This window comes from Palaemon carinicauda, chromosome 43, assembly GCF_036898095.1.
Source record: "Palaemon carinicauda isolate YSFRI2023 chromosome 43, ASM3689809v2, whole genome shotgun sequence".
Taxonomy (NCBI): Eukaryota; Metazoa; Arthropoda; class Malacostraca; order Decapoda; family Palaemonidae; genus Palaemon; species Palaemon carinicauda.
Window position 1 is genome coordinate 9,947,259 of NC_090767.1, and position 26,000 is coordinate 9,973,258.

The following is a 26,000-nucleotide window of genomic DNA, read 5'->3' on the forward strand; positions in this document are numbered from 1 at the left end:
AAATTATGAATAAAGTTTTTAAAAATATGAAATAAAATAGAAATAGGAACCATTTTACTTATCTTGCCGGTATTGGATCCCAGAATGAATGTAAACAGACGTTCAGAACTTCAGATGATTCGGTCTTTATTTAAAAAAAAAAAAAAAAAAGTCTCCTTTAACAAACAGTGTCTATTTCACATAGAAAATTAACTGGTAAGATTAATGTACACTTTTGTAAAAATTTATAAAATTCATTTGTCATATATATTAAGAATATAAACTTAATTTCGTTGATTTTAGTTGAATCTTGGGGCCCAATGTCTTGACCCGCTTACGATTCATATTAACTTATGGCCCCTAAAAGGTGTTAATACATAATTTGCTGTGAGTATAACAGCTAAGTCTTACCCATATTAATATATAATTTATATTGAACATTTCATCTTACTTTAGCAGAGCAAAGCTACCCAGGCTTGATGGAAAATAGTCATACGGTGGTGGGCTGGTTCTCGAATGTAGTTTTATCTATTTAATAATATTTTTAGATAATAGATGAATATTCTTATCATATATCACGTTTCGGTTTTATTATAATTATATGCAGTAAATGACCAATCTAGTATAACTAGGGAGCAGTTATAGTATTGTTTTCATATAACTGGGTTATGGATGCTATCGCTTATATTTACCCTTGCACCGCTAACCCAGTTTAGGAAGGTAGCTTTACCCTGGTACCCCAATGACCAAATATCTGTTCTGTGACTCCGTTCCTACCCGCCACACCTCGAAGTATCTCGGTACAGTGCACTGGTAAGGGGTGTATGTTTGATAGCGGCCACCTGTATGTATAATGACGGCTGGGGAAGAATAAGCCAGTGTAAGGGGGATTGTAGGGGGCCGTTACACCCCCCTTATTAGGTAAGTAGGTAAGGACACGGGTTGTAGGTTAGGTTAGGGGGGAAAATTTATGTTAATGTCAATTTTTAAACCGAATGGGAGGAAGTGGCCGCTGATATAGAAAGGCTGCGGTAGCTATTCCCTGGTACCCTAATGACCTAATGTCAGTTCAGTGACTCCTTTCCTACTCGCCAGACCTCATAGTGTCTCTGAACAGTACACTAATAAGGGGTGTATGTATGATAACGGCTGGCTAAGAATACGGCAGTGTAGGGGGCCGCTAAACACACTCCCCCTCGTTAGGTAAGTAGGTAAGGACACGGCCTGTAGGTTAGGGTGGGGAAGTTTAGGTTAGCTGGTATCCATTTACTATGCACTCATGAGGAACTGGCCGCCGATATACAAAGGCTCCTTTGATAAAGTTGAACCGAAGGATTTTCAGAAAGAAATGCACTTTGATATAGCATACAAAAACAGATCAAACTGATTACTGTATTTCAATATACTTAATGGAATGACTGCATTTATTGTATATAATATGTATAGTTAAATAGATATGACCAGTTATTTTTTAGCTTAAGAAGAGAATTCCTCAACTCATTATAGAAAGGCTTTGTTATTTCATTTCTTTTTCTTTTTTTCTTTTTGCAGGCGAGACTACTTTTTCATGATGTCAAGTATGGATCAGAATCCGGCCAGCAATCAGTCACAGGCACCCCAACACAGGATCATAATTCAAACTGGTTGATCAAGGGAACGGAAAAACAGCATTGCAAAAGAGGGTAAGTACTGTTATTTTTTTACAACTTCTGGTTAATTATACTTATCTGCCACATCTCTCATTTATTTTGTTTATACTACTAATTCTGTTACTGGACTCTTGGATAAAAGTTTTATTCCTGTGGCTGTAGAAATCTTTTTTAAAATCTTCCTGTTAATAGACTTTCAAGTGTAAAAGATAAACCTATCACTTCCTACAAGAGAAAATTAGTTTTTTCAATATTAAACTTACCCGATAATCATGTAGCTGTCAACTCCGTTGCCCGACAGAATTCTATGGAGGGATACGCCAGCTATCACAATACTAGAAGGGGGTGTACTTACCAGCGCCACCTGTGGCCAGGTACTCAAGTACTTCTTGTTGACACCTCCTCAATTATTCCTCTGTCGTGCTTCCGGCAAGACGTTCTGGGATACGCTATGTTCTTGGAGTATTTTCACGACTTTGGTGAAGTATTTCTCTTTGATTTCGGCTGTCGCTTTACTGGAAACTTCTATATTAGCTTAGTTAGCTTTTGGAATTAATTTGATTAATTATGGTGACGAAGAGAGTATGAACTCTCTTTCACCTTTAAATGGCCGACCCTTCCCTTAGACGGAAGTGTTGGTGTCTAAGAGAGTATAGACTCTCTTTCTTAATTTTGCTTAACAAAAGTTATAGATTTATTTTATATCTCTCCGCCTCTTATAGGCCTCTTCGATTAACTTCCTTTTTTTTTATAAACTTATTAAAATTAATTTTTATATTTGTTTATATTCGACCTTCCTAATAGTAGGCGGTCTTTTCTTGGTACCGAAGTTAATTAACATTGAGCCCGTCATTTCGGTTTTACCTGTTAACATATTATGCTATTTTAATGTCTTTGAAAGAATTTCTTTGATAGTCTAGTACTGTTTTCAAAGTTGAACTAACGTTTTATTTTGTCTCTGCAGTTGTTGACGTTCAGAACGTTCAACTTGCGCTCTATCGTTACGATAGAGAAAGAATTTTCACGGTTTCACGTTGCAGTAAGAGTAACCGTGTCTAGCGTTTTGTTCATTCTTTCTTAACTTAATGGTTTTAATCCTAATAAAGGAACTTTTCATTTTGGGAAATATTTCAGTTTTTTCCTTTAACAATAATATGTTTTAACGATATATATGATTGGGCTCTTCTCTCAGGTTCTAAGTCAAGAGAGAGAGAGAGAGAGAGAGATAGAGACGGAGGGAGAAAGAGGAGGATAAACGTTTCATTCAAGCGAGTAACGTTGTTATCGTTTTTGCTCTTCTCCCTAGTCTCTTTAGGGGAAGAAGGTAAACGTTTCTAGAGTGATCTAGTGTTTAGTCTCTTTCCAGCCACTGAATTATTTATCTTTCATTAGATTTTTCTGTTACATTGTAATTCTGTTTTCGCAATTACTAACTTTTGAGAAAGGATAGAATTGCGTGTTTCAGGTACAAACCACTTAAAGTTTCGAGTTCAGTGAAATAAGTGCAAACAGAAAATCAAAGTGATAAGTGATTAGCGCAAAGTGTGTCAGTGTTGTGCGTGAGGGTACTTCTGTGCGCGCCAGTCGTCCTCCCAGTCCGGGACCTCTTGCAAGCTCCCAAGCCCAGGGGAGAAGCAATGTCGAAGGACAAAAGGGTTCAGCAGGCCTTGATCGGCGCACAGAAGTATCCTCGGTGGTTGTGGGCGTGTCTTACCGAGACCGTCACTCCCACCCGCAGACGATTGAGCCCTTATTTTGCTCGTCTGCAGAAGAAATATAGGGGAGAAAACGCTGGTCTCAGGTCTCAAGACCTCTTAAACGTAAATTCCAGACCTATGCCAGACGTACGAAGTTAGAGTTCAACAACCCGGATGCAGTCATTGGGTTAGCTCTGACTCTCCTCAGTCATCAGTTGAATGCACTCCGCCTAAGAGGAGTAAGGTTCTGCCGCAACAGATCTCTGCTGTTAAGGCTTTACCTCAGCAGACCTTAGTGTCTGCCGACCCCAAGTGGACTCTACTACAGTCCATGCAAGCACAGCTTTCGGACTTGATGCGTGAGTGTCGGGCTTAGAGTGTTGCGCCTCCGCCTCCGCCTACACTCCCTCCGCCTGCGCTCGCTCCGCCTGATCGCAGTACCACCTGCCAGGCGTACGATGTTGAGCCACGTTCTGAGTTTGCTGTTCCCAGTGGTGTTCAGCCTCCGCCTTCCTTAAGGCAACCTTTACAATGGGATCAGGAGGATTATACCTCTCTTCCTCCGCCTCCACTTGCTGCTCCACCAGTGATGCAACACTCGGTTGAGGTACAACAACCTCTCCCGTCCATGAGTCAGTCTCCTCAGCTCTCGCTGCAGCGAGCTCAACCCTCCACAAGGCAAGCACCACAACACCTTAGCCTTGCGCCTCAGGAGCCTCAGCTTGCGAGACATTTACCTTGTTCTGCGCAGCCTCTACCTCATCGCGCTCCGCTCACACCACAGGAACTGGAACTTGCTACTCCGCTTCCGCCAACCGCTCAGCAAGCGCAACCCTTGGGTTCAACCACTCATGCTAGGAGTCAGCCTCCTCCACCCATGCGCCTTCCTTCTGCTTGTCTTTTATTCAGCCTTTGCAGACTGAGCCTCAGGTGTTCCCTCAACAGAGTCTTGAAGAGGAAACCACAACTATTGTTGTTCCAGCTCGTTCTGACTCTGCTGTTCAGCATACCTTACCTCCATTTTCAAACCTTATGATAATGGAGGTTATTTGTATTACTTATAAAAATATATTTGTATTCCTTGCAATATATTTTTAACAATATCGCAAAATATGGCAAAAATATGAATCATGAGTTATGAATGTAAGGTAAATATTATGTTGATATTAAAACCCCATGCAAACATGCATAAAGCACTCTAGCACTGGTCATGGAATTTCTGAGAAATGTTAAACGCCATGCACACGCTCTGCTTACCTTACAGCATGCTCTACATACAGCATGCTCTGCTTACAGCATGCTCTGCTTACTACATGCTCTGCATACAGCATGCTCTGCATTCAGCATGCTCTGCATACAACATGCTCTACATTCAGCATGCTCTGCATACAGCATGCTCTGCATACAACATGCTCTGCATACAGCATGCTCTGCATTCAGCATGCTCTGCATACAACATGCTCTGCATACAGCATGCTCTGCATTCAGCATGCTCTGCATACAACATGCTCTACATACAGCATGCTCTGCATACAGCATACTCTGCATACAACATGCTCTGCATACCTTACCGCATGCTTCTCAGTCACACATCTTTGGTTGTTGCCAACTCACTAGACTGTCAAGCAGTTTCATAACGTTGCCTTCTAGTCTGCTGCTTTTGCACCAGTGAACCCTCACTGAGAGAACTTAGCTTTTCTAGGATATGGTCCCTGTAGATGAGAAAGTTCTTTTCTCCCTCCTTCTGATATTCCCTTGAGGACTCTGTCATTTGGAGGGAGCCTTTAGCTGCATAGCCTCTTATGGACTTTTATTTAAGCATAACATGCTTCCAGGGAAGGTAATGGTTCCACTTCAGTCGCTAATCCCGTCTGTTACCACACCTGCTCCCATAGACCTTGAGCTGTGTTGCAAGACATGCAGTCCAAGCTTAGTCCTTGTTAGAGGATTTTTTGTTTACGGAGTCAATGTGTCACGGGGAAGACGTTCAACAACCAACAGAAGTGACTTGTTGTGACGCAGTGCGGCAACCTCAGCAACCCGATAAGGAGTTGTCTGTACGACCCAGACAGTCTAGACAGATTCGGGTTGTCACTGTACTTCCTCGCTTGCCCATGATTGACAGTTCACAGACTGTGCAGCAGTACCATGATCTTGTGTCCGGCTCCGTCAGACGACTGGCTTTTAAGAGCTCCCACAAGTCGTCGCTGTCTGGAGATTTTCAAATGGACTATGGATCTGACCAAGGAACTGGGCCTCCTGGTCAATTTTGAGGAGTCTCAGCTCGTCCCATCCCAGACCATTGTCTCCTTGGGTATGGATCTTCAGAGTCGAGCTTTTCGGACTTTTCCGTCGGCCCCAAGGATCTTCCAAGCCCTAGAATGCATCCAGAGCATGCTGAGAAGGAACCGATGCTCAGTCAGGTAGTGGATGAGTCTAACAGGGACACTTTCATCGCTGGCCCTGTTCATCGTGTTAGGGAGACTCCACCTCCCCCCCCCCCCTTCAGTATCATCTAGTTGCTCACTGGATAAAGGACATGACGCTAGACGGTCTCAGTTCCTGTTTCCGAAGAGAGGAGGTCTTCTCTCGCGTGGTGTAAGAACAGCTTTCTTCTCAAGGAAGTCTATTTGGCTGTTCAGAAACACGACCGCCGTCTCCTCTCGGACGCATCAGACACGGGCTGGGGTGCGACTTTGGACGGACAAGAATGCTCGGGAACATGGAATCAGGAGCAAAGGACACTTCACATCAATTGCAAGGAGTTGTTGGCGGTTATTCTGGCCTTGATAAACTTCAAGTCCCTCCAGCTTAACAAAGTGGTGGAGGTGGACTCTGACAACACCACAGCCCTGGCTTACATCTTCAAGCAGGGAGGGACTCTTTCGTGGAAGTTGTTCTAGATCGCAAGGGACCTACTCATCTGGTCTAAAGATCGAAAGCTAACTGGTAACGAGGTTCATTCAGGGCGGTATGAATGTCATGGCAGATCACCTCAGACGGAAGGGTCAGGTCATCCCCACAGAGTGGACCCTTCTCAAGAATGTTTGCAGCAGACTTTGGGCCCTGTGGGGTCAGCCAACCATAGATCTGTTCACTACCTCGATAACCTAGAGACTCCTGTTGTATTGTTCTCCGATTCCAGACCCAGCAGCAGTTCACGTGGATGCTTTTCTGCTGGATTGGTTCCATCTCGACCTGTATGCATTCCCGCCGTTCAAGATTGTCAACAGGGTACTTCAGAAGTTCTCCTCTCACAAAGGGACACGGCTGACGTTGGTTGGCTCCGCTCTGGCCCGCGAGAGAATGGTTCTTAGAGGTACTGCAATGGCTGGTCGACATTCCCAGGACTCTTCCTCTAGGAGTGAACCTTCTAAGTCTACCTCACGTAAAGAAGGTACACCCAATCCTCCACGCTCTTCGTCTGACTGCCTTCAGACTTTCGAAAGACTCTCAAGAGCTAGGGGCTTTTCGAAGGAGGCAGCCAGAGCGATTGCCAAAGCAAGGAGAACATCCACTCTCAGTATCTATCAGTCTCAAGGGGAAGTCTTCCGTAGCTGGTACAAGACCAATGCAGTTTCCTCAACCAGTACCACTGTAACCCAGATTGCTGACTTCCTGTTATATCTAAGGAAAGTAAGATCCCTTTCAGCTCCTACGATCAAGGGTTACAGAAGTATGTTGGCAGCGGTTTTCCGCCACAGAGGCTTGGATCTTTCCACCAACAAAGATCTACAGGACCTCCCTAGGTCTTTTGAGACCTCAAAGGAACGTCGGTTGTCCACTCCAGGCTGGAATCTAGACGTGGTCCTAAGGTTCCTTATGTCATCAAGATTTGAACCTCTCCAATCAGCCTCTTTTTAGGACCTCACATTAAAAACTCTTTTCCTCGTGTGCTTGACAACAGCTAAAAGAGTAAGTGAGATCCACGCCTTCAGCAGGATCATTGTTTTCACATCTGAAACGGCTACATGTTCCTTGCAGCTCGGTTTTTGCTAAACGAGCTTCCTTCACGTCCTTGGCCTAAGTCGTTCGAGATCCCAAGCCTGTCCAACTTGGTGGGGAATGATCTGAAGAGAGTACTTTGCCCAGTTAGAGCTCTTAGGTACTATCTAAAAAGGTCTTAACCTTTACAAGGACAATCAGAAGCCTTATAGTGTGCTATCAAGAAACCTTCTTTTCCAAGTTCTAAGAACTCAGTTTCTTACTATTCAGGCTTCTGATTAGAGAAACACATTCTCATCTGAAGGAAGAAGACCTTGCTTTGCTGAAGGTAAGGACACATGAAGTGGGAGCTGTGGCTACTTCAGTGGCCTTCAAACAGAGCCATTCTCTGCAGAGTGTTATGGATGCAACCTATTGGAGAAGCAAGTCAGTGTTCGCATCATTCTATCTCAAAGATGTCCAGTCTCTTTACGAGTACTGCTACACCCTGGGACCATTCGTAGCAACGAATGCAGTAGTAGGCGAGGGCTCAGCCACTACATTCCCATAATCCCATAACCTTTTAACCTTTCTCTTGAATACTTTTTATGGGTTGTACGGTCGGCTAAGAAGCCTTCCACATCCTTGTTGATTTGGCGGGTGGTCAATTCTTTCTTGAGAAGCGCCGAGGTTAAAGGTTGTGATGAGGTCCTTTAGTATGGGTTGCAGCCCTGTATACTTTAGCACCTTTGAGTTGATTCAGCCTCCCAAGAGGAACGCTGCGCTAAGTAAGGAAGACGAACTTAAAAAAGAGGCAGAGTAACGGTTCAATTCGACTTCCTTACCAGGTACTTATTATTTCATTGTTATTTGAGATAACTGTTATATGAAATATGGGATACTTAGCTATCCTTTAATCTTGTACACTGGTTTTCACCCACCCCCCTGGGTGTGAATCAGCTACATGATTATCGGGTAAGTTTAATATTGAAAAATGTTATTTTTATTAGTAAAATAAATTTTTGAATATACTTACCCGATAATCATGATTTAATCGACCCTCCCTTCCTCCCCATAGAGAACCAGTGGACCGAGGAATAATTGAGGAGGTGTCAACAAGAAGTACTTGAGTACCTGGCCACAGGTGGCGCTGGTAAGTACACCCCCTTCTAGTATTGTGATAGCTGGCGTATCCCTCCATAGAATTCTGTCGGGCAACGGAGTTGACAGCTACATGATTATCGGGTAAGTATATTCAAAAATTTATTTTACTAATAAAAATAACATTTTTCAATATTAATCTTACCCGGTGATCATGTAGCTGCAACTCTGTTGCCCGACAGAAAAAACCTACGGTCAGGATACGCCAGCGATCGCTATACAGGTGGGGGTGTACAACAACAGCGCCATCTGTCGAGTAGGTACTCAGGTACTTCTTGTCAACAAGAACCAATTTTCTCTCTGTCGTGCCACCGGCAAGACCTACTTGATACGCTGTTGTTTCTGGAGTTGATTTTCACGCTTTTTGGTGATGTATTCTCTCTAGATATTAGCTTTCGCTGTACAGGAGTTATTATCATTACCTTATCAAGCTTTTTTGATTAGATTTGGATTATTTGTTGACGACTTGGATAGATTTTGGATTTCCCCCTTTGACTAATTCAAGATGTCTGACCATACTCAAGTCCCCAAGTACAGGCAGTGTAGCGCTAGGGACTGTTCTAGGCGTCTTCCGAAGGCCTCTATAGATCCTCACACCGTTTGTTCCAATTGTAGGGGTAAATCCTGTCAATTGGAAGATCGATGTGAGGAATGCGCTGGGCTTTCGGAATTCGATTTTAATGAATTCCTTAAGAATGCACGTAGGCTAGAGAAGGATAGGATCAGGAGGAGTTCGTCTCGCTCTTTTGATTTTTCCTCTCCCCATGCCCCTCAACCTATTCCTTCCCCTGTAGTGGTGACTCCCGACCCTTCTACTAGCTCTCAGCAACCCTCGATGGCGGACATGATGCGTGCCATTCAGGCTCTTAGTGACAGAGTGGAGTCATTAGCGAATGACCGCAATCAACTCTTGGCCGATGTCAAAGAGTTGAAGGAGAAAAGTGCAGTGGGAAGTGTAGTGAGTGCAAGTGCTGTGAAAAGTGTCAGTGTCAGTGTTACGCATGAGGGTGCATCTGTTCGTGCCAGTCGTCCTCCCAGTCCGGGACCTCTTGCAAGCTCCCAAGCCCAGGGGAGAAGCAATGTCGAAGGACCAAAGGGTTCGACAGGCCTTGATCAGCGTACAGATGTACCCTCAGTGGTTGCGGACGTATCTTGCAGAGATCGTCCCACCCACAACCAGACGAGTGAGCCCATTCATTCCTCGTCTGCGGAAGTAGTTTCTCGTCAGAAACGCTGGACCAAGGTCTCACGACCTCTCAAGCGCAAGGTCCCTTCCGAGCGAGTCCAACGGCCCAGGTGTAGCCACTGGGTCAGTTCGGACTCGCCGCAGTCTTCCGAAGACTGCACACCTCCCAAGAGAGGTAGAGTTGTTCCGCAGCAGGCAATAACTCCGTCTGTTGCTGCACCATCCGCTGTAGACCCTAAGTGGTCTTTGCTGCAGTCTATGCAGACTCAGCTAGCTTCCTTCATGCAGGAGTATCGTGCTGAGAAGGTTGAAGCTGCTCCCGTTAACCCACAACCTGCCACGGTTGTGCGCTCAGCTGACACTGCGGCTGCCTGCTCCCACACTCCGGCTGTGAGAGCTCCACCACCGATGCGCAGTCGACCCTGCCAGACGCATGTTGACGTTAGCCGACATGCGGCACCCTCCGTTGACATGCGTGAGCTTCCGCATCAGCAGTGGGAAGGTGCTGTCAAGCTGCCGTGTTTTGACGCAATGCGGCAGTCCCCACCACGTACCTCCACTCCGCTTTTGTTGTTGCCAGCTCTCAGACTGACCAGCAGCTGCATGATGTTGGATCCAGTGCAGCTACGCATGCACCCGTGCTGCCGGATTCAGCCGTTCAGCTTTCTTCTACCCCTTTGCCGCTTCCTCCTCAGCTTTCGGATGAAGGAATATCTGATGACGACGAAGCTGCTCATTTGGACGATCAACACTCCGACATAGATGAACCCAAGACTACGCCTCCCTCCTTAGACTTTAGGAAAGTCCTTGCTTTGTTTAGGGAGTTGTATCCGGACCAGTTTGTGTCTGCAGCCCCCCGCTCACCTCCCTCTGAGTTCGCTTTAGGCATGCAGTCAGCAGCTCCTGCCTTTACGAAGCTCGTACTCGCGCGCTCTTCCAAGAGAGCTTTAAGGGTACTGGGAGAGTGGTTGCAGGCCAAGAAGCAACTTGGGAAGACGTCCTTCATCTTTCCCCCCACCAAGCTTGCTTCCAAATCTAGCGTCTGGTATGCCACGGGAGAAGATCTCGGCTTGGGAGTTCCTGCCTCTGCCCAGGGCGACTTCTCAAGTCTGGTAGACTCTCCCCGCAGACTGGCTATGAGACGCTCCAAGATTTGCTGGACCTTTTCGGACATGGACCATCTTTTGAAGGGAGTTTTTCGTGCGTTTGAGATCTTCAACTTCCTGGACTGGTGTTTGGGAGCGTTAAGCAGAAAGACCTCCCCTTCGGATAAGGACTCTGCCATGCTCATCATGTCATGCATGGACAAAGCCATTCGGGATGGGTCTGGCGAGCTTGCGGCTTCGTTCGTGTCTGGAGTTCTTAAGAAGCGAGATCACCTTTGCTCCTTCTTGTCGGCGGGGATCACACCATGTCAGAAGTCAGAGTTGATGTTTGCTCCGCTTTCCAAGTGTCTCTTTCCTGAAGAGCTGATCAAGGGGATTGCCGCCTCGTTGATCCAGAAGGATACCCATGACCTGGTGGCGTCATCCGCACGTAAAGTCACAGCTTTACCTTCCGTGCCTAGACCTAGGATGGACACACCAGCGTCTAGGTTCATTCCGCCCTTTCGTGGCAGAACCTCCAGCAGAGGAGGTACCCGTGCCGATAGTCAACGTGGCAAAAAGAAGAAGGGTTCCAAGTCCTCAAAAGGCAGAGTCTGACTGCCAACCTCTCCAGACAGCAGTGGGAGCCAGGCTCAAGAACTACTGGCAGGCCTGGGAGAACAGGGGTGCAGACGCACAGTCTGTGAAGTTGCTCAGAGAGGGGTACAGGATTCCATTCTTGCGCAAGCCCCCTCTAGCAACTACTCCCATCGACCTCTCTCCCAGGTACAGAGAGGAGGACAAGAGGCTAGCTTTACAGCAAGAGGTGTCTCTCTTGCTACAAAAGGGAGCGGTAGTCATAGTCCGGGACCATCAATCCCCGGGCTTCTACAACCGTCTCTTCTTAGTAGCGAAGAAGACAGGAGGGTGGAGACCAGTGCTGGACGTCAGTGCTCTCAATGTCTTTGTCACCAAGCAGACGTTCACCATGGAGACGACGAAGTCGGTGCTAGCATCGGTCAGGAAGGAAGACTGAATGGTCTCGTTAGACCTAAAGGACGCGTACTTTCACGTCCCCGTCCATCCAGACTCCCAACCTTTCCTAAGGTTCGTCTTTGGGAAGGTCGTTTACCAGTTCCAAGCCCTGTGCTTTGGCCTAAGCACGGCACCTCTAGTGTCTACCAAACTGATGAGGAATATTGCCAAATTCCTACATTTGGCAGACATCAGAGCCTCCCTCTATTTGGACGGCTGGCTTTTAAGAGCTCCGTCAAGTCGTCGCTGTCTGGAGAATCTCAAATGGACTATGGATCTGACCAAGGAATTGGGTCTCCTGGTCAATATAGAAAAGTCCCAACTCGTCCCATCCCAAACTATAGTCTATCTAGGTATGGAGATTCGGAGTCGAGCTTTTCGGGCTTTTCCGTCGGCCCCCAGAATCAGTCAAGCCCAAGAATGCATCCAGAGCATGCTGAAAAGGAACCGATGTTCAGTCAGACAGTGGATGAGTGTAATAGGGACGCTTTCATCGCTGGACCAGTTCATCGCGTTAGGGAGACTCCACCTCCGACCCCTTCAGTATCACCTAGCTGCTCACTGGAGAAAGGACATGACGCTAGAAGCGGTCTCAGTTCCTATATCCGAAGAGATGAAGTCTGCACTGACTTGGTGGAAGAACAGCATTCTTCTCAAGGAAGGTCTACCACTGGCTGTTCAGACCCCCGACCACCTTCTCTTCTCGGACGCATCGGACACGGGCTGGGGTGCGACACTGGATGGTCGGGAATGCTCGGGCACGTGGAATCCAGATCAAAGAGCACTACACATCAACTGCAAGGAGCTACTGGCAGTTCATCTGGCCTTGAGAAGCTTCAAGTCCCTCCTTCTAGGCAAGGTGGTGGAGGTGAACTCCGACAACACTACAGCCTTGGCGTACATCTCCAAGCAAGGAGGGACTCATTCGAGGAAGTTGTTCGAGATCGCAAGGGACCTCCTCACCTGGTCAAGAGATCGAAAGATATCGCTTGTAATGAGGTTCATTCAAGGCGACATGAATGTCATGGCAGACCGCCTCAGCCGGAAGGGTCAGGTCATCCCTACAGAGTGGACCCTTCACAAGAATGTTTGCAGCAGACTATGGGCCCTGTGGGGTCAGCCCACCATAGATCTGTTCGCTACCTCGATGACCAAGAGGCTCCCAAATTATTGCTCACCGATTCCGGACCCAGCAGCAGTTCACGTAGATGCCTTTCTTCTGGATTGGTCCCATCTAGACCTGTATGCGTTCCCCCCGTTCAAGATTGTCAACAAGGTACTGCAGAAGTTCGCCTCTCACGAAGGGACACGGTTGACGTTGGTTGCTCCCCTCTGGCCCGCGAGAGAATGGTTCACCGAGGTACTGCAATGGCTAGTAGACGTTCCCAGGACTCTTCCTCTAAGAGTGGACCTTCTGCGTCAGCCGCACGTAAAGAAGGTACACCCAAGCCTCCACGCTCTTCGTCTGACTGCCTTCAGACTATCGAAAGACTCTCAAGAGCTAGAGGCTTTTCGAAGGAGGCAGCCAGAGCGATTGCCAGGGCAAGGAGGACATCCACTCTCAAGGTCTACCAGTCAAAATGGGAAGTCTTCCGAAGCTGGTGCAAGGTGAATTCAGTTTCCTCAACCAGTACCTCTGTAACGCAGATAGCTGACTTCCTTTTACACCTAAGGAATGTAAGATCCCTATCAGCTCCTACGATCAAAGGTTACAGAAGCATGTTGGCAGCAGTCTTCCGCCACAGAGGCTTAGATCTTTCCACCAACAAAGATCTACAGGACCTCCTTAAGTCTTTTGAGACCTCAAAGGAGCGTCGGTTAGCCACACCAGGTTGGAACTTAGACGTGGTTTTAAGGTTCCTGATGTCAGCAAGGTTCGAACCGCTTCAATCAGCCTCTTTTAAAGATCTCACTTTGAAGACTCTTTTCCTCGTTTGCTTAGCAACAGCTAAAAGAGTCAGTGAGATACACGCCTTCAGCTGGAACATAGGTTTTACATCTGAAACGGCTACATGTTCCTTACAGCTTGGTTTTTTAGCTAAAAACGAGCTCCCTTCTCGTCCTTGGCCCAAATCGTTCGAGATTCCAAGCCTGTCCAGTTTGGTTGGAAACGAACAAGAGAGAGTACTATGCCCAGTAAGAGCTCTTAAGTACTATTTAAGACGTACAAAGCCATTACGAGGACAATCAGAAGCTTTATGGTGTTCTATTAAGAAACCTTCTTTACCGATGTCGAAGAACGCAGTTTCTTATTACATCAGACTTTTGATTAGAGAAGCCCATTCTCATCTGAATGAGGAAGACCATGCTTTGCTGAAGGTAAGGACACATGAAGTTAGAGCTGTCGCTACTTCAGTGGCCTTCAAACAGAGCCATTCTCTGCAGAGTGTAATGGATGCAACCTATTGGAGAAGCAAGTCAGTGTTCGCATCATTTTACCTTAAAGATGTCCAGTCTCTTTACGAGAACTGCTACACCCTGGGACCATTCGTAGCAGCGAGTGCAGTAGTAGGTGAGGGCTCAACCACTACATTCCCATAATCCCATAACCTTTTTTAATCTTTCTCTTGAAATGCTTTTTATTGTTGTTTTTGGGTTGTACGGAAGGCTAAGAAGCCTTTCGCATCCTGGTTGATTTGGCGGGTGGTCAAATTCTTTCTTGAGAAGCGCCTAGATTAGAGGTTGTGATGAGGTCCTTTAGTATGGGTTGCAGCCCTTCATACTTCAGCACCTATGAGTCGCTCAGCATCCTAAGAGGATCGCGAGGCTCAGTAAGGAAGACGTACTTAAAAAGGCAGAGTAATGGTTCAAGTCGACTTCCTTACCAGGTACTTATTAATTTCATGTTTGTTATTTTGAATAACTGCTAAAATGAAATACGGGATACTTAGCTTCTAATGTTAACATGTATGCTGGTCTCCACCCACCCCCCTGGGTGTGAATCAGCTACATGATCACCGGGTAAGATTAATATTGAAAAATGTTATTTTCCTTAGTAAAATAAATTTTTGAATATACTTACCCGGTGATCATGAATTTAAGGAACCTCCCTTCCTCCCCATAGAGACCCAGTGGACCGAGGAGAAAATTGGTTCTTGTTGACAAGAAGTACCTGAGTACCTACTCGACAGATGGCGCTGTTGTTGTACACCCCCACCTGTATAGCGATCGCTGGCGTATCCCGACCGTAGGTTTTTTCTGTCGGGCAACAGAGTTGCAGCTACATAATCACCGGGTAAGTATATTCAAAAATTTATTTTACTAAGGAAAATAACATTTTAACCTATTGCGTTTTTAGTTATACAGTAGGGTTAATGAATGCTTCTTCCTCATCCCTTTTGTTCTCTAGACAGAGCAAAGTATGTAGTTTCATCAGTGTTAATTTACTTTTATTTCTATGAAACTCGTCTGGGGTTCATACGGCTTTGTCCTTGAAAAGCTGCCCATTTATCGATGTCTATCTTTTAAATGTTTTGTCTTTTTCCCTCACTCCCCATTGCCAGCCCCCTTGCATACTATTGCCGCATATAATACTGTAAATAATATTGTTTGGCAAGAAGCATGGTCTATTCTTTGGTTCATCAAGCTTATTGCAATTAGTTGTGTTGTTAGTGCTCCTCTTTTCTAGGTTGAGATGTTGAGTATTACTGTACTTTATAATTAAAATTAGTTAACTCATATGTTTCCTTCTAATGTTGGAATGCATTTGTGCAAGTAGTTTATGGCAAGAACGATTATATAAGATCCTTGCTCTAATTGTGTCACATGCTGGGGACATTTTTAAATATTTAACTTAGCCGGTGAATATATAATAGCTGCTACTCAGCGGCTCGACAGAAAACACACTCAGAAACTCGCGAGCGATCGCTATGAAGGTTGCGGGTGTGCCCACCAGCGCCAACTATCGGCCAGCTACCACTCTTGCATGTAAACAAACCCTTCAATTCTTCTCTGTCGACCTTGACGACAAGACGTATCAATACTCGCTGTATAACCTGGAGTTTTCTCAACATATTTGGTGAAGTACTTCATTTTGGTTTGAGCTTTCGCAGTGCAGGTGTTTTTCCTCAACTTAAACTCTTGAACTCTTTATTGGACAGATTTAATTGTTGATGACTTGGATTGTTTTTTGGACTTTCTTTGACTAATTCAAAATGGCTGACGCTTCACAAGCCCCTAGATTTTGTAAGTGTAATGCTGGGGACTGTAATAGGCGTCTTCCAAAGGCCTCTCTCGATCCACATACTGTGTGTTCCAATTGTCGGGGTAAAACCTGTCAATTGGGAGATCGGTGTGAGGAATGCGTGGGCCTTTCGGAATTCGATTGGCTCGAATACGATAAGTATGCACGTAGGCTAGAGAGAGATAGGGTAAGGAGGAGTTCCTCTAGGTCAGTAGATTTTTCCTCTCCACATGCCCCTGACCCTAATCCTTCCCCTGTAGTGGTTGTACCTAACCCCCCTTCTGGCACTCAGGAACCATCTATGCAAGACATTTTACGTGCTATTCATGCCTTGGGTGAAAGAGTTGAAGCGTTAGCAACTGATCGTAATCAACTCATGGCTGACGTTAAAGAGCTTAAGTGTCAGAGTGCCACAGCGGAAAATAGTGGGAAAGTGATTAGTGCGCAAAGTGTTGTGAACAGTGTTGCGACCGAGGGTTCGTCTGTTCGTGCCTGTCGTTCACCTAGTCCGAGACCTCTTGCAAGTTCCCAAGCCCAGGGGAGAAGTAATGTCGTACGACTTATGGGTTCGAGAGGCCTTGATCAGCGAACAGACGTTCCCTCTATGGTATCAGGCGTATCTCACCAAGATCGCCCCTACCATAAGACGAGAGAGCCCATTTTCTCCTCGTCATCCGAAGGCTTTTCGCATAAGAAACCGTGGAGCAAGGTTTCTAGGCCCCTTAAGCGAAAGTTGGTCCCTTCAGGACAGGTCCAGCGTCCTGGATGTAGTCATTGGGACAGTTCTGACCCGTTGCAGTCATCGGATGACTGCTCGCCGCCTAAGCAGCAACGTTACACAGGCTCAGAGAGTCTTGGTGTAGGCAAGGTTGTGCCGTCTCAGACGTTAACCCCGTCGTTTACCGCACCCATTCCCGTGTACCCTAAATGGGTTATACTGCAGGACATGCAGACTAAGCTCGCCTCCCTTATGGAAGACTATTCTGCCGATAAGGTTCACGTTGAGCCTAGCCGTTTATCTCATCGAGATCCTGGCCTTCAGCCGCCCAAACGAACCTTTGTGCGTCCTGTTGACGTTGGCGTAGCTAAGTCACGTCATTCACGATATGTAGAGCCTCACTCGATGCGGTCACGTGTTGATTTTCAGCCGCATTTGGACGTTAGGCCACTTCCTAATGCTCCTGTTGATGTTCAGGACGTTCGCCAACCAGCGGAGTTGACTTGTTTTGACGCTGAGCGTCAACCACCGCAGTCTAGAGTTGTTTTGACTGCTCAGACTAGGCAGTCAAAACAGTCTCGAGTGGACGCCGAGCGTCCTCCCGCACCTGTTGTTGTTGACAGTTCACAGACTGTTAAGCAGTTACATGACGTTGCGTCCTGGTCCGCTACTAATGCACCAGTGCGTGTGGACGCTGCGTGTCAAGCATTGCCAACCCCTTTGCTTGTTTCTTAGCAGTTGTCAGATGAGGATCCTTCAGATGAGGACGTTGCTGACCCTCAGCATGATGATCATCCTTCGGATGTAGACGAACCCAGAACAGTTCCTCCATCAATGGACTTTAAGAAAGTCATGTTAATTTTTAAGGAGTTGTTTCCCGATCACTTCGACGCTGTTGCTCCTCGTTCGCCACCGTCTGAGTTTGTTCTAGGCGTACCTGCTAACATGCCAGCCTTTACAAAACTTGTGCTCTCTCGCTCTTCCAAGAGAGCTTTACGGCTTTTAGGCGACTGGTTGGAAACCAAGAGGAGTTTGGGTAAGACGGCCTTTGCCTTCCCTCCGTCTAAACTCTCGTCTAGATCGAGCATCTGGTATGCCACGGGAGAAGTTCTCGGCTTGGGAGTCCCTGCCTCTGCCCAGGGTGACTTCTCAAGCCCTGTAGACTCTCCCCGCCGCCTAGCCATGAGACGCTCGAAGATTAGTTGGTCCTCCTCGGACCTTGACCATCTGCTGAAAGGCATTTACAGAGCCTTTGAAGTTTTCAACTTCCTTGACTGGTGTTTGGGAGCCTTAAGTAGGAAAATCTCATCGGCTGATAGAGATGTCTCCTTACTGATTATGTCCTGTATGGATAAAGCCATCCGCGATGGTTCCAATGAGCTCTCCTCCTCTTTTACGTCGGGAGTCTTAAAGAAGCGAGAGTCCCTTTGCTCTTTTCTGTCGGCAGGAGTTACTCCCTGTCAGAGATCTGAACTGCTCTTTGCTCCCTTATCAAAGTTTTTGTGCCCGCAACAATTGGTTAAGGACATAGCTTCTTCACTCGTGCAGAAGGACACCCATGACTTGGTGGCGTCCTCTGCTCGCAAAGGGACTCCTTCGACATCCTTTTCTGCTAGACCTAGGATAGACACTCCGGCGTCCAGATTTATTCCGCCCTTTCGTGGCAGAGCTCCCAGCAGGGGAAGTACTCGTGCCGAGGGAAAGAGAGGAAAAAAGAGAGGAGCCAAGTCCTCACGTGGCAGAGTCTGACTGCCCGCAGCCTCAGACAGCAGTAGGAGCCAGACTGAAGAACTTCTGGCAGGCCTGGGAGAAGAGGGGCGCAGACCAACAATCTGTGAGGTTGCTCAGAGAGGGGTACAAAATTCCATTTGTACGCAAACCTCCTCTAGCGACTTCCCCCATCGACCTCTCTCCCATATACCGAGAGGAATCAAGAAGTGTCTCTTTTGCTAGAGAAGGGAGCGGTGGTGAAAGTCTCGGACCTTCAATCACCGGGGTTTTACAACCGTCTCTTCCTAGTACCGAAGAAGACAGGAGGTTGGAGACCGGTGCTAGACGTCAGTGCACTCAACGTCTTTGTTACGAAGACAAAGTTCACCATGGAGACCACGAAATCAGTCTTAGCAGCGGTCAGAAAGGGAGACTGGATGGTCTCTCTCGACCTAAGAGACGCATACTTCCACATCCCCGTACACCCAGATTCCCAACCGTTTCTGAGGTTTGTTTTCAACAATGTGGTATACCAGTTTCGGGCCCTGTGCTTTGGCCTAAGTCCTGCTCCTCTCGTGTTTACGAGGCTTATGAGGAATGTAGCAAAATTCCTCCATTTATCGGGAATCCGAGCCTCCCTGTACTTGGACGACTGGCTTCTCAGAGCCTTGTCCAGTCATCGCTGTCTGCAGGATCTTCATTGGACATTGGATCTGACCAAGGAATTGGGACTTTTGGTCAACCTAGAAAAGTCCCAGCTGATTCCATCCCAAACTTTACTGTATTTAGGGATGGAGATTCGCAGTCCAGTTTTTCGGGCTTTTCCGTCTGCCCCCCGAATAGAGCAAGCCCTGCTCAAAGTCCAACTGATGTTGAAGAGAGAACGATGCTCAGTCAGGAATTGGATGAGTCTAGTAGGAACTCTATCATCCCTGGAGCAGTTTGTCTCGCTAGGAAGGCTACACCTTCGACCTCTCCAGTTCCATCTAGCCTTTCACTGGAAAAAGGACAAGACATTAGAGACGGTCTCAATCCCGATCTCCGAACCAGTAAAGGCATGCCTGAATTGGTGGAACGACAATATCAGTCTGAGAGAGGGACTTTCCCTAGCAGTTCAGAACCCAAACCACGTACTATTCTCAGACGCGTCGGATTTGGGTTGGGGTGCGACCCTGGACGGTCGGGAATGCTCAGGTCTGTGGACCTCAAGTCAGAGGAGCATGCACATCAACGGCAAGGAGCTTTTGGCAGTCCACCTGGCCTTGATGAACTTCGAGAGTCTCCTTCGAAACAAAGTGGTAGAGATCAACTCCGACAATACCACAGCCTTGGCATACATTTCCAAGCAAGGAGGCACCCACTCCCTGACGCTGTACGAGATCGCAAGGGACCTGCTCATTTGGTCAAGAGATCGAGGCATCTCCCTGTTAACGAGTTTTATCCAGGGCGACTTGAACGTCTTAGCAGACTGCCTCAGTCGGAGGGGTCAGGTAATTCCTACGGAATGGACCCTCCACAAGGACGTGTGCAAGAATCTTTGGGCGACTTGGGGTCAACCTACCATAGACCTCTTTGCAACCTCGATGACCAAGAGACTTCCAATCTATTGCTCTCCAGTCCCAGACCCAGCAGCAATACACATAGACGCATTTCTTCTAGATTGGTCTCATCTGGACCTATATGCATTCCCACCATTCAAGATTGTCAACAAGGTACTGCAGAAGTTCGCCTCTCACGAAGGGACAAGGTTGACGTTAGTTGCTCCCCTCTGGCCCGCGAGAGAATGGTTCACCGAGGTACTTCGATGGCTGGTAGACTTTCCAAGGAGTCTTCCTCTAAGAGTAGATCTGTTACGTCAGCCCCACGTAAAGAATGTACACCAAAGCCTCCCCGCTCTTCGTCTGACTGCCTTCAGACTATCGAAAGACTCTCTAGAGCTCGAGGCTTTTCGAAGGAGGCAGCCAGTGCGATTGCAAGAGCGAGGAGAGCTTCTACCATTAGAGTATACCAGTCGAAGTGGGAAGTCTTCCGAGACTGGTGCAAGTCAGCATCTGTTTCCTCGTCCAGTACCTCTGTAGCCCAGATCGCTGATTTTCTCTTACACCTGAGAAAAGTTCGCTCCCTTTCAGCTACCACGATCAAGGGCTACAGGAGCATGTTGGCTTCGGTCTTTCGGCATAGAGGCTTAGATCTTTCCAACAATAAAGACCTACAAGATCTCCTTAAGTCTTTTGAAACCTCTAAGGAACGTCGTTTGGCAACTCCTGGATGGAACTTAGACGTGGTCCTAAGGTTCCTCATGTCAGACAGGTTTGAGCCATTACATTCAGCCTCCCTGAAGGATCTCACTCTCAAGACACTTTTCCTAGTGTGCTTGGCCTCGGCTAAAAGAGTCAGTGAACTACATGCCTTCAGTAAGAACATCGGCTTTTCTACAGAAAAAGCCACTTGTTCTCTTCAACTTGGTTTCCTGGTCAAAAATGAACTGCCTTCTCGTCCTTGGCCTAAATCTTTTGATATTCCTTGTTTATCAGAGATCGTAGGCAACGAACTGGAAAGAGTGTTATGTCCTGTTAGAGCTCTTAAGTTCTATTTAGCTCGTACTAAGTCATTACGAGGTAAATCTGAGGCATTATGGTGCTCAGTCAAGAAACCATCATTGCCTATGTCAAAGAATGCTTTGTCATATTTTATCAGATTTTTAATACGAGAAGCTCATTCCCACTTGAATGAGGAAGACCGATCTTTGCTTAAGGTTAAGACGCACGAAATTAGAGCTATAGCAACCTCCGTGGCCTTCAAGCAAAATAGATCTCTGCAAAGTATCATGGACGCGACTTTTTGGAGAAGCAAGTCAGTGTTCGCGTCATTTTACTTGAAAGATGTCCAGACTCTTTACGAGGACTGCTACACACTGGGTCCATTCGTTGCAGCGAGTGCAGTAGTGGGTGAGGGTTCTACCACTACACTTCCCTAATTCCAATATCCTTTTAAATCTGTCTCTTGAAATGTTTTTAATATTGTTTTTTATGGGTTGTACGGAAGGCTAAGAAGCCTTTGGCATCCTGGTTGATTTGGCGGGTGGTCAAAGTCATTTCTTGAGAGCGCCCAGATTAGGGGTTTGATGAGGTCCTGTTAGTATGGGTTGCAACCCTTCATACTTCAGCTCCTGGGAGTCCTTCAGCATCCTAAGAGGATCGCTGGGCTTCGTGAGGAAGACAGACTTACAAGGCAGAGTAATCGTCGAAGTCAACTTCCTTACCAGGTACCTATATATTTTGGTTTTGTTATATTGATAACTGTCAAAAACTCTTAGCATATACGCTGTAAACTTAATTAACTCTGGTCTCTACCCACCGCCTTGGGTGTGAATCAGCTATTATATATTCACCGGCTAAGTTAAATATTTAAAAATGATATTTTAATTATAAAATAAATTTTTGAATATACTTACCCGGTGAATATATAAATTAAAGGCCCTCCCTTCCTCCCCAATAGAGACGCAGCGGGACGAGAAGAATTGAAGGGTTTGTTTACATGCAAGAGTGGTATCTGGCCGATAGTTGGCGCTGGTGGGCACACCCGCAACCTTCATAGCGATCGCTCGCGAGTTTTTGAGTGTGTTTTCTGTCGAGCCGCTGAGTAGCAGCTATTATATATTCACCGGGTAAGTATATTCAAAAATTTATTTTATAATTAAAATATCATTTTTATGAGATAAACAACACTGTTGATGCTTAAAATGTGTAGACGTACAAGACAACTTATGAAAGATCATATCAAAATTTCTTATAAATGGGTTTGTGTGGACTCAAAACGTAAAAGGAAAGTAGATCTATTTTGTGGAAAATTTTGCCGTGTTCTTGCAGTCTAAAAAGGATATATCTTATGGCATTGGTAGTGCTTTTGGCATATCCTGTCTTACTACAAACCCCAAGTTATTCCTGTTGTTTTGCCTAACAGTTCTAGTGTAACAATTAATAAGATAATAAGAGTTGAGGGCTGACATGCAGTCCCCTAATTATCTCTCTGATCCAGGTGCTTCTATTGCTGAACCCTGGCCTATCCAAGATCCAGATTCTTGTGATCTTCTGGATTCTGAAACAGTAGTTTAGGTTAGGTTATCTGAGCTCCTAGCCCTCCTGTAGCAGGCGCTAATGAGCAACAGTTTTACACCCTCAATAATGTGGCTTATTCCCCATTGAAGGACCTGCTCCAGAGCTCTACAGTTCCAGAGACGACGTTAGCATTTGAGTCACGGACAAGTGTTCTCTACACCTAATGTATCTGGAAATTGGGGTTGGTGGGGAAAACCCATTCTAGACATCTGTAAGACTTTTCAACAAAAAGTTGGAAGTGTTTTTTTTCAATGGTACCAGATCTTCTAACATGGAAAGTAGATGTCATATTGAAGGACTGATTGAGCCTAGACATTTATGGTAACCCCCTGTTCTCAATGATTTGGGCAGTAATAAGCAAATTCAGAGTGACATTGAACTGCAGGATGATTCTTGTGGCTCCTTTTTCCTCTTAGAGGGAATGGTTTATGGGTCTATGCTCTTTTCTGTCAGATTGCTAGACTGTCGTCTCTCGGGACCTAATTACTCAGACAACCTGTCTCTGGAGTCATGGACCTAAGGCCCTATGTGGTTCAGCTAACCCTATTAGAAAAAAGTTTTCTAGACCTTTTTAGACTGTTTATTTTAACTTCCAAGTGATATTCTGTATCAAAGAGAGAGACATGTCTATTTTTATTGGTGCAAATCTTGGAAATTATCAGTGACTAAAACTAGTTTGGACAATATTATCAAGTTTCTTTATTTTCAATATCCACGCTCAAGGATTATATGTCCATGCTTAATACTATTCTCAAACATCTTGAATTAAACCTCTGGTTATAAAGTCAGTTCATTGGAAATTGAATATGGTGTTACAATAATTGAAAAGTTAGCTTTTGGGACAAGAATGACTGCAAGAATTATCTACATTCCATCTTTAGAAAGGATGGGGGTTAATCCTTCATGGATAGGTTTCCTTGTCCAATTAAGGACTGAAAGTTTATCAAGACAAAGTGAATAGGATTAGGAAGACCTAATTGATTGTAGGATCAGGTTATGTACATCCTCTCACCAAGAATACTATGTTCTTTCTTATGAAGACTTAGTAACAAAAACTCGCGATGAATTCAATCCCGGACTTGTGAAAAACTTGAAAATTCTGTTTCGTGATATTAGGAGTACTGCTACTTCTCTTAACCCTTTTACTCCCAAAGGACGTACTGGTACGTTTCACAAAAGCCATCCCTTTACCCCCATGGACGTACCGGTACGTCCTTGCAAAAAATGCTGTACAAAAATTTTTTTTCATATTTTTGATAATTTTTTGAGAAAATTCAGGCATTTTCCAAGAGAATGAGACCAATCTGACCTCTCTATGACAAAAATTAATGCTGTTAGAGCAATTTAAAAAAAAATATACTGCAAAATGTGCTGGGAAAAAAAATAACCCCCTGGGGGTTAAGGGTTAGAAAGTTCCAAATAGCCTGGGGGTAAAATGGTTAATTTCTGTAAGAATCTGTCTATGGAAAGGGTTGAGAAAGCAGCATAGAGGTGTACCAAATCAGTTTTTGCCAAGTATTATTTACAAGTCTTGTTTTCTTATAGAAGTTTCTGGATTTTAGATCCTTTGGTAATGGGAGGTGATGTCGTAATGTAATTTGGCAATTGGCCTTTGTTTCTTTGGGTAATTGGTATTGGTCAAAGTACTTTTAATTTGTTGTTAGGTGAATTTTTTATGCCTTACAATACTGGCATTATGTAGTAATATCAGGCTTTCCTAATCTGGAATAGAGTTCTTGTAAAAGATGAGAGGTGTTCTCTCTAGGTTTTGTTGATTCTAATGTACAGAACATTCAAAGCATCCATACGAACCTCAGGTAAGTTTCATAGAAATAGATAGAATTTTAAAAATAAAATTTGTTATTTATTTAGTCACCTGAGGTTTATATATCCCCCACGTCCCCACTGATTAAGGGAGGTCAAGAACATATTGAATTTGCTTCAACTTTGTAAACTGAAGAATGGACCACTTTTTTTGCCAAACAATGCTGTCTTATACTACTTTTACTACTACTACTAACTAAGCTACATTGCTAGTTGGTTTATCTCTTTCAGGGGTTGTCATAGCAGATCATCTGTCTCCATTTTACTTCTATCCCCTGAATCCTCCTCTGCCACACCAACTGCCCTCATATTTTCTCTTAATGAATTCATAAATCTCCTTTTCCTACTTGGTGGCATGTCCCTCCTGACATATTCCTCCTCCCTTCTCATCATGTGCCTGAACCTCATTATTCATGCTTCCATTGCTTTTTTCCAAATTGGTTTACATGTACAGATCCTTTAATGATTTTATTTCTGATCTTATCCTGCCTTGTTACCCATGTGAGAACCTCAACGTTTTCCTTTTTTTCATCTTTCATCTCTGTGTCTTGCTTCTTGATTAAGGTACTGTGCAGTCTCCAAACCATACAGCATAGCTGGTCTTATCACCACCTTATAGGTCTTCCCTTCTGTCGTATACCACCCTGAATTCTCTTCCTCACTTCCCCATTGTTTACCTTTTTCAGATCTATACTGCATTCCTGTCATCTATTATTTATATATTACTGTTGTTTATTCACAGAGAACCCATCGCTTGTGGACAGACTACGAATGGAACATTTACCCACCGCTTTTCTTCACCACTCTCAGACCTGCAGGAGATATCAGCCTTTGGAGATGAAGGAGAAGGAGACACTGGTGACAAGTGGGTTATCCTCGTGACGGGGAATCATGGGGCCGTCAGCAGACTGTAATGCTTCGACATTCTGATACTGATGTGTAAGGAAACATTGATATATGTTGCTGAGCAGTCTGTTTGGTAAAGGTTTAATTCCAAAGCCTTTGAAAGTACTGTTGAAGGATTGTTGTCATTAATTATGGAACATGGTAAACTTATTTTAATCAAGCTTTTGATGTGAATTACAGTATGTGTAAGTGAAAAATTGTAGATCATATGTTCAAATACGTAGGGTCTAGGGTAAAAATGTTCAGTTATCATCAGTTATAGTAGTCACCTTCTTAACCCTTTTACCCCCGGGGTATTTTGAAATTTCCAACTCTTAACCCCCAGGGGGTTATTTTTTTCCCAGCACATTTTGCAGTATATTTTTTTTAAATTGCTCTAACAGCCTTAATTTTTGTCATAGAGAGGTCAGGTTGGTCTCATTCTCTTGGAAAATGCCTGAATTTTCTCAAAAAATTATCAAAAAATAAGAAAAACAAATTTTTCAATATTAAACTTACCCGATAATCATGTAGCTGTCAACTCCGTTGCCCGACAGAATTCTACGGAAGGGATACGCCAGCGATCGCTATACAAGAGGGGGGTGTACTCACAAGCGCCACCTGTGGCCAGGTACTGCAGTACTTCTTGTTGACACCACTTCAATTTTTCCTCTGTCGTGCTTCCGGCAAGACGTTCATGGATACGCTTATAATTTTGGAGTCTTGTTCACGGTTTTTGGTGAAGTATTGCTCTAAGATTTCAGCTTTCGCTATTCAGGAAGTTTTATTATTAGCTTAGCTAGCTTTTGGAATTAATTTGATTAATTATGGTGACGAAGAGAGTAT

General features: G+C 45.2%; 1 long non-coding RNA gene across 1 annotated transcript; it reads left to right on the forward strand.

Annotated features, from left to right (window-relative positions):
* The first annotated feature begins 283 nt into the window (after window positions 1-283).
* On the forward strand, window positions 284-25,648 carry LOC137633412 (uncharacterized). The gene is made up of 3 exons (XR_011042202.1): window positions 284-366; window positions 1,531-1,661; window positions 25,012-25,648. It is a non-coding gene; the product is annotated as an uncharacterized lncRNA (long non-coding RNA).
* Window positions 25,649-26,000: the final 352 nt, after the last annotated feature.